The 12,598-nt window shown below is 42.9% G+C and overlaps 1 protein-coding gene across 1 annotated transcript in view; it reads left to right on the top strand.

Annotated features, from left to right (window-relative positions):
• Positions 1 to 3,171: 3,171 nt before the first annotated feature.
• The window catches only part of LOC126194818 (sodium-coupled monocarboxylate transporter 1-like), a 201,534-nt gene continuing 192,107 nt past the window's right edge, over positions 3,172 to 12,598 (top strand). The window contains exon 1 of the mRNA XM_049933145.1: positions 3,172 to 3,315. The gene's annotated coding sequence lies outside the window, so the exon portion shown is untranslated. The remainder of the gene's footprint in view (positions 3,316 to 12,598) is intronic.

Below are 12,598 nucleotides of genomic sequence, written 5' to 3' on the forward strand. Positions count from 1 at the left end.
GTCGGTCGTCGAAATTTTGAAATAAAAGTTATTGTGGATGTCGCGTAATAAATACAGTACTGGCCATTAAAATTGCTACACCACGAAGATGACGTGCTACAGACGCGAAATTCAACCGACAGCAAGAAGATGCTGTGATATGCTAATTATTACCTTTTCAGACCATTCACACAAAGTTGGCGACGGTGGCACACCTACAACGTGCTGACACGAGGAAAGTTTCCAACCGGTTTCTCATATACAAACAGCAGATGGCCGGCGTTGCTTGGTGAAACGATGTTGTGATGCCTCGTGTAAGGAGGAGAAATGCGTACCATCACGTTTCCGACTTTGATATAGGTCGGATTGTAGCCTACCGCGATTGCGGTTTATCGTATCGCGACGTTGCTGCTCGCGTTGGTCGAGATCCAATGACTGTTAGCAGAATATGGAATCGGTGGGTTCAGGAGGTTAATACGGAATGCCGTTCTGGATCCCAACGGCCTCGTATCACTAGCAGTCGAAATGATAGGCATCTTATCCGCATGGCTGTAACAGATCTTGCAGCCACGTCTCGATCCCTGAGTCAACAGATGGGGACGTTTGCAAGACAACAACCATCTGCACGAACAGTTCGACGATGTTTGCAGCAGCATGGACTATCAGCTCGGAGACCATTGCTGAGGTTATCCTTGACGCTGCATCAGAGGAGCGCCTGCGATGGTGTACTCAACGACGAACCTCGGTGCACGAATGGCAAAACGTAATTTTTTCGGATGAATCCAAGTTCTGTTTACAGCATCATTATGGTCTCATCCGTGTTTGGCGACATCGCGGTGAACGTACATTGGAAGCGTGTATTCGTCATCGTCATACTGGCGTATCACCTGGCGTGATGGTATGGGGTACCATTGGTTACACGTCTCGGTCACCTCTTGTTCGCATTGACGGCACTTTGAACAGTGGACGTTACATTTCAGATGCGTTACGGCCCGTGGATCTACCCTTCATTCGATCCCTGTGAAACCCTAAATTTCAGCAGGATAATGCACGACCGTATGTTGCAGGTCCTGTGCGGGCCTCTCTGGATACAGAAAACGTTCGACTGCTGCCGTGGCCAGTACATTCTCCAGATCTCTCACCAATTGAAAACGTCTGGTCAACGGTGGCCGAGCAAATCGGTTCGTCACAGTAAGTCAGTCACTACTCTTGATGAACTGTGGTATCGTGTTGAAGCTGCATGGGCAGGTGTGCCTGTACACGCCATCCAAGCTCTGTTTGACTCAATGCCCAGGCGTATCAAGGCCGTTATTATGGCCAGAGGTGGTTGTTCTGGGTATTGATTTCTCAGGATCTATGCACCCAAATTGCGTGAAAATGTTATCAGATGTCAGTTCTAGTATAATATATTTGTCCAATGAATACCCGTTTATCATCTGCATTTCTTCTTAGTGTAGCAATTTTAATTGTCAGTAGTGTATTTCGCGTGAAGCGCTGTTGCGACACAGGCAAAGATCAATTGTGGAAACTAAGCAACTGAATATTACAAATAATGTTATTAAAGAATACGGCCGACCGACTACATCAATTAAGAGGGCACGTAAATTCGCGAATGAGTGGTCAAAAATAAAATAAGCGTCAATACTGTGTAGAAAATGAGTCTTAAATATAGTTACGCTTGTACACACTGAATTGTATGCAAACACACGAACGGGATAGAGGCACGTACATTTTGAGTACAATCATCCCCCGTGGCCTGGATAAAAAGAATTACAGTTAAATGCCTTTATTCATCTTAGAACGTAAATGCGTGGACTTCCAAATTAACTGAAAAGAAAGACTGCAGGTTCTGAATATCGCGGCAAATGTAATGAAATTGATGGTAGCGGCCACGAAAGGAAAAAGATGAACACATTCACGTACCTCTACTGTTGAGCAGCGCCGCCCTGAAGATCGTCGTCTCCATCTAAATTCTCTGCATAAAATTAAAATAATAGTAACAATTTTCCAGTATTTCAGGATCTGGGACCCATGGTATCACAAAAGACTAAATCGCTCTGCTTCAAAATCACTTTCGTTATTTAACCCAATTTTATCAGTAAGAAATGGCACAACACGTCTTAACACAAGGACAGGATAACAGCGAAAGGTAACTTATTCTAAAACTAATAAACGAAGAGCGTAAAGCTTCTTTTGTGCAGCAAATGCTGTACGCATTAATCTCTGGTAGTTGAACTAATGTCTATATATTCATAAAAAATTTTTTTTATATAATTCCTTTAGAGCGTGAAGCAGATAGTGATTGCTGTGAGATTATTGAAAAAGGTACAGATGGGCATGTCAAATGGTTGCAGCAGAGGTGATCCTACCTTTTGCTACGTGGGCTGGTCTATATAGTTTGTTCGATGTATTTGAACACTGAAACAAATGATATAGTTTATATTATGGGTCATCGAAAATTTTCAGCCGGTAATGTAAATTAAATAACAATCCGCAGATGCCTCTCCACAGGTGAGGCATCTGGCACGAAGCACAATTTTTTGATTATTTGTTATTCAATTTTACAACGATGGTTTTGGGAGGATAGGATAGGTGGTTGGCTGTGGCCTTGCCGAAGGAACCATCCTGACATTTTGCTGAAATGCTTTAAAAAGCAAACTTCATTCTCCCGAATACGCAGTCAGTGTCCTAGCAACTGCACTGCCTCATCAGGTTGGTGCCAATGTACAATGCTCTTTTGAACACAAACAATTTTCAACAGATAACTTACAATACTGCACTGTATCACAGGATCCACTGTGGACACTCGCTGGTGTTATCTAACGTTTTGACTGCTTGGGTCTGCGTACAAAACAGAAGCGTTTCCTTCCGTGCAAAAGACATGGCATAACGACTCTGAACTAACCGAACAAAACACGCTCGGAGGAACGTAAAACAATAAACTAGTGAAGGAAGTATGATGGCCAGTTAATTTAGTAGCGGTTGGAGCGTTAGGTAAGTAAGTAAAAGACAATGGCAGGCACTGTTTAAACATAGTCTATCACGATCTGTGTACGCACTGTGACGTAAAGAGAAAAAGCATACCTTCAACAACTTGTGACGCGTACTGGAATGTGTCTTATCTATCAGATGCAAGCGTACAAATTCTCGTAGCACCGTGAGTTGCGGCTCCTTGTGGTGGGGACACTGATTAAGAGAGGGAGCAGCCGGCAGGGGAGGCGCGCAGCAGCAGTTGAGGTCTGGACGGCGGCCCGGAGCCATGCGGATGTAGCCGTGGGCAGCTGACGGAGGAACCAGTGCAGCCAGCCGCACTTCGACACCGCAGTGGCCGCCCAGGTATGGACAGCAACGCCGTACGGACTTCCCGTCACTAAAAGTAGGTCAGGCGCTAGTCGGACTCGCGCTCCTGGGGTTATGTAAAAACTTAATTCTGTATACAGGGTGGTCCATTGATCGTGGCCGGGCCAAATGTCTCACGAAATAAGCGTCAAACGAAAAAACTACAAAGAATGAAACTCGTCTAGCTTGAAGGGGGAAACCACATGGCGCTATGTTTGGCCCGCTAGATGGCGCTGCCATAGGTCAAACGGAGATCAACTGCGTTTTTTCAAATAGGAACCCCCATTTTTAATTACTTATTCGGGTAGTACGTAAAGAAATACGAATGTTTCAGTTGTACCGCTTTTTTCGCTTTGTGACAGATGGCGCTGTAATTGTCACAAACATATGGCTCACAATTTTAGACGAACAGTTGGTAATAGGTAGGTTTTTTTTAAATTAAAATACAGAACGTAGGTGCGTTTGAACATTTTATTTCGGTTCTTCCAATGTGATACATGTACCTTTGTGAACTTATCATTTCTGAGAACGCATGCTTTTACAGCGTGATTACCTGTAAATACCACATTAATGCAATAAATGCTCAAAATGATGTCCGTCAACCTCAATGCATTTGGCAATACGTGTAACGACATTCCTCTCAACAGCGAGTAGTTGGCCTTCCGTAGTGATCGCACATGCATTGACAATGCGTTGACGTATGTTGTCAGGAGTTGTCGGTGGATCACGATAGCAAATGTCCTTCAACTTTCCCCACAGAAAGAAATCCGGGGACGTCAGATCCGGTGAACTTGGGGGGCATGGTATGGTGCTTCGACGACCAATCCACCTGTCATGAAATATGCTATTCAATACCGCTTCAACCGCACGCGAGCTATGTGCCGGACATCCATCATGTTGGAAGTACATCGCCATTCTGTCATGGCAGTGAAATATCTTGTAGTAACATCGGTAGAACATTACGTATGAAATCAGCATACATTGCAACATTTAGATTGCCATCGTTAAAATGGGGGCCAATTATCAAATGGTTCAAATGGTTCAAATGGCTCTGAGCACTATGGGACTCAACTGCTGTGGTCATAAGTCCCCTAGAACTTAGAACTACTTAAACCTAACTAACCTAAGGACAGCACACAACACCCAGCCATCACGAGGCAGAGAAAATCCCTGACCCCGTCGAGAATCGAACCCGGGAACCCGGGCGTGGGAAGCGAGAACGCTACCGCACGACCACGAGATGCGGGCAGGGGCCAATTATCCTTCCTCCCATAATGCCGCAACATACATTAACCCGCCAAGGTCGCTGATGTTCGACTTGTCGCAGCCATCGTCGATTTTCCGTTGCCCAATAGTGCATATTATGCCGGTTTACGTTACCGCTGTTGGTGAATGACGCTTCGTCACTAAATACTGTAGAACGCGTGCAAAAAATTTGTCATCGTCCCGTAATTTCTCTTGTGCCCAGTGGCAGAACTGTACACGACGTTCAAAGTCGTCGCCATGCAATTCCTGGTGCATAGAAATCGATGTTGACAGACCATTCTCAACACCGACGTTTTTGAGATTCTCGATTCTCGCGCAATTTGTCTGCTACTGATGTGCGGATTAGCCGCGGCAGCAGCTAAAACACCTACTTGGGCATCATCATTTGTTGCAGGTCGTGGTTGACGTTTCACATGTGGCTCAACACTTCCTGTTCCCTTAAATAACGTAACTATCCGGCGAACGGTCCGGACACTTGGATAATGTCGTCCAGGATACCGAGCAGCATACGTAGCACACGCCCGTTGGGTATTTTCATCACAATAGCCATACATCAACACGATATAGACCTTTTCCGCAATTGGTAAATGGTCCATTTTAACACGGGTAATGTATCACGAAGCAAATACCGTCCGCACTGGCGGAATGTTACGTGATACCACGTACTCATACGTTTGCGACTATTACAGCGCCATCTATCACAAAGCGAAAAAATTGGTCCAACTAAAACATTCATATTTCTTTACGTGCTACACGAATATGTAATAAAAATGGGTGGTTGATGGCCAACCATAGCGACATCTGGTTTCCCCCATCAAGCTAAACAAGTTTCGTTCTTTGTAGTTTTTTCGTCTCATGCTTATTTCGTGAGATATTTGGCCCGGTCGCTATCAATGAACCACCCTGTAAAAACAGTGCATCCATTCCAGGAATCGAGAATCTCGACGATTTTTGTCCATTATCGCCATTGATACTAGTAAGATATCAGTCCCAGCGACTCCACGACTTCCGAGAATGTGCTAATTTCAAGTCTGAAATCGGATAGCAAATGACAAAAGAAAACTTTTCTGGTGTGTGATGTAATTAAACATTCACAGTTGTCGAATATTTTCATTTATTTTTACTTCTAAACCTTCCTTCCTGCCAAATTTCTTGAGACTAGGTCAACGAGAAGTTCCCTACAGGTCTTAATGTGCAAGTTTGCAAGTATCAAAACCTATGAGATAAAAGGCCGAACTTTTTGATAGCTTCGACTTAGAAGATTATACAGGGTAAGTCACCTAACATTACCACTGGAAACACCTCCCAAACCACAACAAACACTCAATAACCAATTCCGTAGACAGAAAGTGAGGAGAGGGACTGGTGTAACTGGTTAATACAAACCATTGAGAAATACACAGAAGTATGATTTTCAACGTATACTTACATTTTTTAAGTGGAAACCTGTTATTATTTTTAGCACAACTGAAAATAGAAAAAAATACTTAATCAATCCCGTTTCTTACATCGTAAAATGTTAATACATCTAGAGTAATGTGTAACGTAAAGTTGAGGCTTGAGTAACGTATAACGTAGGTACAGAAGAGCCATGTTACGTCCACATGTTAACATTTTTATTAGTGTTTTTCTCTGAAGAACACTGTACGGCACTGATTCGTTGGAAGAAAATATGCATTAACATGAGAAAGTAGTTAAACTTACAAATTTGTTTTTTCTTTTCAATTACAGAATGTAAAAGAGTGTGTCCGAACATTTCAGGCCAATAAATGTTCAAAGTGGTGTCCATCATTTGCTGCACACATTTGCAATCTACCGCGTAATGAATGTCTTACACGACGCAGTACATCTGGTCTAATGCTGCCTCAGTACGATGTGTCATATCCTCTGTGGTTGGAGGCACATCACGGTACACGTTCTCCTTTAACGTACCCCACGGAAAGAAGTCAAAAGGTGTAAGATCAGGAGAACGGGCTGGCCAATTTATGCGTCCACGTCCTATTACAGGCCCGTCGACCATTCTACCAATGGTCAGCCTAGTGTTCGTTGCAGACTGTGCAGGAGCACCATCATGTTGATGCCACACACGTCTACACGTTTCCAGCCGGACATTTTCTAGCAATGTTGGCAGATCATTTTGTGGAAACTCGATGTATTTTATAGCTGTTTGGGTGCCTTCAATGAAGTGAGGACCAATCAAATGGTAGACAATTACTCCGCACCATACATTTACATTCCACGGGCGCTGTCGCTCTACCTGTCGAAGCCAGCGATCTTGTCCATCGACCAGTAATGCATGTTTCGTAAATTCACTGCACTGTGGTTCGTGGTTTGTGAAACCTGCTTCATCGATAAAGAGGTAGAACTGCAACGCATTCTCTGTTAATGCCCATTGAGAGATATTCACTCGATTATTAAACTCATCTCTATGTAATTGCTGATGCAGCGACACATGATACGGGTGAAATTTGTGACGAAGTATGCGCATTACACTACTTTGACTCATTGCACTTCCTCTAGCGATGTCACGCGAACTCACGTGTGAGTTCACGGCAACAGCAGCTAACAAATCAACTGCACCTACCTCTCCTGCGATGGGTTTGTTACGGACCCGTTTTCATTTTACGACCATACCTATTGTTTGTAGATGTTTTCAAATGTGCGACGCGTTGGATGATCTCTGTCCGGGTACCTTTCTGCATACAACCTTCAGGCTGCAGCTGCATTTTGGCTACACTCGCCATAGATGAGTTTCATTTCTGCCTTTTCAGAGTTAGAATAAAACATTTTCACAGTTCTTACAACACTGTACACACTGTTATAATTGCGACCTTCTCACATTCCTACAGTGTGTACTTCTGTTCCTACTTGTGTTCGGTATAATATCACAGACGTCCGGCCACACAGTGTATTACAGTTATTCTGAGTACAAGAACTAATTCAGCAAGCGCTACATGCAGACACTGAGAAAGCCAAACTCGTTAACATTGTAGTCCTCGTAAACATACCCCTACAGATCATGCTTGTTACAACACGTGACTGAACGTCTGAGGTTTCAAGCGTCAACTTTACGTTACAAAGTACTCCGTATATACTTAACATTTTACAATGTAACAAACGACACTGATTAAGTATTTGTTTCTATTTTCAATTGTACTAAAAATAATAACAGGTTTCCATCTAAAAAGCCATAAGTAAGTGACAAAAATCATACAACTGTGCATTTCTCAATGGTTTGTATTAACCAATTCTACCAGCCCCTCTCCTCACTTACGGTCTGTGGTATTGGTTATTCAGTGTTTATTGTGGTTTGGGAGGTGTTTCCAGTGGTAATGTTAGATAACTCACACTGAATTTATTACAGAACCAATGAACCATAGATTCCTGTAAGTAACATAAATGTCAACTTGATACGTCTACGCGTTCTTGAGAAAAAGGGGTCTTTACAGACATATAGTCAGATAAAAAAATGATTTTTTTTCATGTCATATAATAATAATTTAAAATTGGAAATTTTCTCTTTTACTGTGAAACTTTTCTTCTTGGCAAATTTCATTATTCTAGGCCTACGGGAAGTACCCCTTAGGTTTTGACGAGTGAGTTTGCTAGTATTAAAATATGTGACAAATAGCCGTATCATTTGACTGCTTAGAAGTTTCAGTTTCTTACACCACCAAGGGACCATAGATCTTAACACGTCACATAAATTTCAGCATGATAAATCTAACCATTCCTGAAAAAAAGTCGGATAGACAGACAGATGGACAACAAAGTGATCCCATAAGGGTTCCGTTTTTACCGACTGAAGTACGGAGCATCGTAAAAATCACTATAATAATCGTGCAATTATGCAATCACTCGACGAGCGCTAGTCACAAAGTTGTAATTTTCATGTCCAAAAAATGCGTCAGGACGATGATATTTGGTGATGCTGTTACCTATTCTCTACAGTGCGTCGGATATTTCCCAACGATGGATGCCTTGCTGCAGACCTTCCACTAAGAAAATCAACTCCTCCTCATTATAGAAATGCCAGTCCATTTGTGCCATGTTAGCAGAAGACGGAGGGGAGGGGAGGAGAGCAGGAGAGGAACGGGGGGGGGGGGGGAGGGTGCTCGCGTTCCGCATTCTAAAAAAAAAATTGAAGATTGAATCTCGACCGCTGAAGTTCATATACAACGGTTATTCGGAAAGTAAGATCCAATTATTTATAAAACATACCACCATCACAATCTTATTCAAACGCCTTTTTTTAATATCTAATTTCTCATATGTTCCTCTGTTTTTACAGACTTTCCAAACCTGTTTAAACATTTGTCACAACGTTCTACAAGTTTATTTATGGATTCTTCCATCGCTTCTTGTTAGAACAATTCCATACTGAGGATTGAATAACACTTAGGCGGTTTTTTTGTTCTACTGATTTTTATTTTTTTGAATTAGTTTTCGGCTTATTAGGCCATCTTCAGATAACTACTGGCTATTGTTCACAAGGAGCTTGTGTTCTTACGAACCAAACATTCTGCACTAAGATACAACTCACTTACATACGATCTTTAGTTGTGGTATTGTCTTTGGAATTGTCAAACGGGTCTTTTGACTTTTTTTCTGTAAAACTGTTCCTCAACATAATAAATCACATTTTATGGTTTGTCAGTACCATGCATGATAACAATTAGAATTATTTAGAATACACATTGTTACAAAATTACAATTTTTTGTATTTGTTGTGAACAGTTTGCACTGGACACTAATTGTTGGTTGTAAAACAACGATGTTTTCTTTGGGGGTTACATTTTGTTATTAGAAAAATTGTGCATTAGTATATATCAAATATTACATTGTTACAGTTGAGTTACAGTTAGGAATGTAAACACATAAGGGGTATTACATTATATTGGGGTGTGAATTTGTTTACTATTGGGACGCTTTGTCGTTAGTAGCAGGTTTACTGTACAGTGTAAATTTTAAGAGTTGTGATGTGCTCAGTTGCAATTGGTCATTTAGAACCAGCTGGGGATTTAGGGCTAAGTGTTTGTTAATTTCAAGTGCTTATAGTAGGCTGAGTTTTCTGCCTTTCTTGGCTATATGTAGCGCTTCTGTGTGTGTTAGATACTTGTGTCCTTCTTTGAGCACATGTTCAGCAAAGGTGAAGTCTGATTTATTTAATCTTCACCTGCGTTCATGTTCAGTCAGCCTTGTTGATATGGACCGGCCCGTTTGACCAATGAACAGTTTATTGCAGTCAGTGCAGGTTATTTTGTAGACCCCACTGTTGCTTAATTCATCTGTTTTGTCTTTTCTGCTGAATAGGAGATTAGCTGTAGTGCCTCTTACATAAAATGATGTTTAATAGTTTTGGGATTTCAGTGTTTTGGCTAGTTTGTCTGATAGCTTACCTAGATATGGAATAGTACACCAGTTGATTTTTGGTGTGATTTTTATTGCAGAGGTGGTAGGGCAAGATTTTCCTTCTTTGTTTCTTGTGTAGGAGTTTGTCAACTAATTCAGGGTTATAGCCATTGTTATGGCTTTTGTATCCCTACGTCATAGACGTCTGCTGCCTGTGACGGTAATCAGTTTATAATTGCTTCTGTTGCGATGTGCTCGCGGCCGAGAAACTATTTTAGAAAAACTGCTCGGTGCCAAGTAAGGAATCTACGGTGGGTGGACAATATGTTTCCATCCAAAAGATGTGATCAGATTCTGGGTTTAAGGCAGAAAGGTTTCTGGCATTTTCATGCAGCAACAAAACTCCACACATCAGGAGGCCACGTCGCTTTTTCCATATTACAGGACGAAGTTCAGTCAGCGTAGCGCAGTAAGCGGCTGCGTTTATTTCAGTCTCTTGCTGCGTAAACTCGACTAACAAGACCCCATGAATATCCCAAAACACGGTTTCCATTACCTTGCGTGTTGACGTTGTCTGCTTGGTCTTCATTTTGACTGCTGATGTCGTCTGACGTCATTCCATCGACTGACGTTTCAACTCTGGGGTCAGAAACCCACATCTCGTCCCCTGTGACAGTGTTCTCTAAAAACCGATCACGTTCCTTACGGCATCTATCCAAAAAATCAAGAACGCAAGCCACTGCTTCCATTTCGTATTTCTCAGTAAGTAGCTTGGCAACACAATGTGTGCACAGTTTGCGAATTCACAAATTTTTAGAGACAATTTTGTGCCGAGTTGTTCTACTCACATTCAGAAATTTCTATGCTAAAGCCGAAATGGTGTACCGCCGGTCTTCACGAATCATTTCGTGCACGGCTTTGATCAAATCTTCTGAGATCACTGATTGTCGGCCTGATCGCGGTTCATCACTGACATTTTCATGTCCACCCATTTACGTAAGCACTTCGCTGTCACTCATAGCACGCCATACACCTCATTTATCTGGTGATGAATTTGCGCTGCTTGAGTGTTCCTTGGTGTCAAAAACCTAACCATTTATCGTATTTCACAGTCGTCGGGCTGATCGAATGCTTCAAATATTTTCGACACTGTAAACCGCACCCTGCGACAAAACCAACGTAAACGGCGTCTTTAGCATACCGGGTGTCTATGCACTTGCACGTTTCTATGTTTGTGTAACATTCGATTAGTTACGGCGATTCGGACTTTACTTTCCGAATAACCCTCGTAATTTGGGTTGTATTTCCCGGGCGTATCACCGCTGTGACGAGCCTAAAATAAAAATCCTCCGGAAAAAGTAATTTTCCAGTACAAAAAATCATATAAAGCGGTCATAGAATTCGTATCTGACTGCCTTCAATAATGTTTCGCCGCTTCGAGCGACGATAATCGCCAAAGAAGTGGGGTGAGTCTTTGGATCACTTTTTTAGAATTTCAGCTCTAGCTAGCTCTGTAACAGAAGTACACTTTTATTTCCTGATGATGTTACAACGTTTCAAGAATGATGGAGAAGGGAAATGTATCAAAAAAATGGTTCAAATGGCTCTGAGCACTATGGGACTCAACTGCTGAGGTCATTAGTCCCCTAGAACTTAGAACTAGTTAAACCTAACTAACCTAAGGACATCACAAACATCCATGCCCGAGGCAGGATTCGAACCTGCGACCGTAGCGGTCTTGCGGTTCCAGACTGCAGCGCCTTTAACCGCACGCCCACTTCGGCCGGCGGAAATGTATCAATTTAAGGTAAGGGACCCTGGTCGGGAAGCGACCGAGACGAAACTTATAACCGAAAATCGTTCTGATACCTCTGACAATGGAAATACATGTATTGGTACTATTATTACTACGAGAGTAGGGATATAATATGGACAAAAACAACAAGAATGTCTAATTAACATCGACTCTAAACCGCCTAACTTACTAAACATGCGCACTTGTTCATCTTCGATACTGTAAAACACATCTCATCTACTGCAAGATATTTGGTTTTCATGTATTTGGAGAAGCCTAAAAGAAGAAACAAATGTCCAGTAAACGTGGGTTCAAAAATGAATACACTCCTGAAAATGGAAAAAAGAACACATTGACACCGGTGTGTCAGACCCACCATACTTGCTCCGGACACTGCGAGAGGGCTGTACAAGCAATGATCACACGCACGGCACAGCGGACACACCAGGAACCGCGGTGTTGGCCGTCGAATGGCGCTAGCTGCGCAGCATTTGTGCACCGCCGCCGTCAGTGTCAGCCAGTTTGCCGTAGCATACGGAGCTCCATCGCAGTCTTTAACACTGGTAGCATGCCGCGACAGCGTGGACGTGAACCGTATGTGCAGTTGACGGACTTTGAGCGAGGGCGTATAGTGGGCATGCGGGAGGCCGGGTGGACGTACCGCCGAATTGCTCAACACGCGGGGCGTGAGGTCTCCACAGTACATCGATGTTGCCGCCAGTGGTCGGCGGAAGGTGCACGTGCCCGTCGACCTGGGACCGGACCGCAACGACGCGCGGATGCACGCCAAGACCATAGGATCCTACGCAGTGCCGTAGGGGACCGCACCGCCACTTCCCAGCAAATTAGGGACACTGTTGCTCCTGG

The sequence above is a fragment of the Schistocerca nitens genome, chromosome 7 (genome assembly GCF_023898315.1).
Source record: "Schistocerca nitens isolate TAMUIC-IGC-003100 chromosome 7, iqSchNite1.1, whole genome shotgun sequence".
Taxonomy (NCBI): domain Eukaryota; kingdom Metazoa; phylum Arthropoda; class Insecta; order Orthoptera; family Acrididae; genus Schistocerca; species Schistocerca nitens.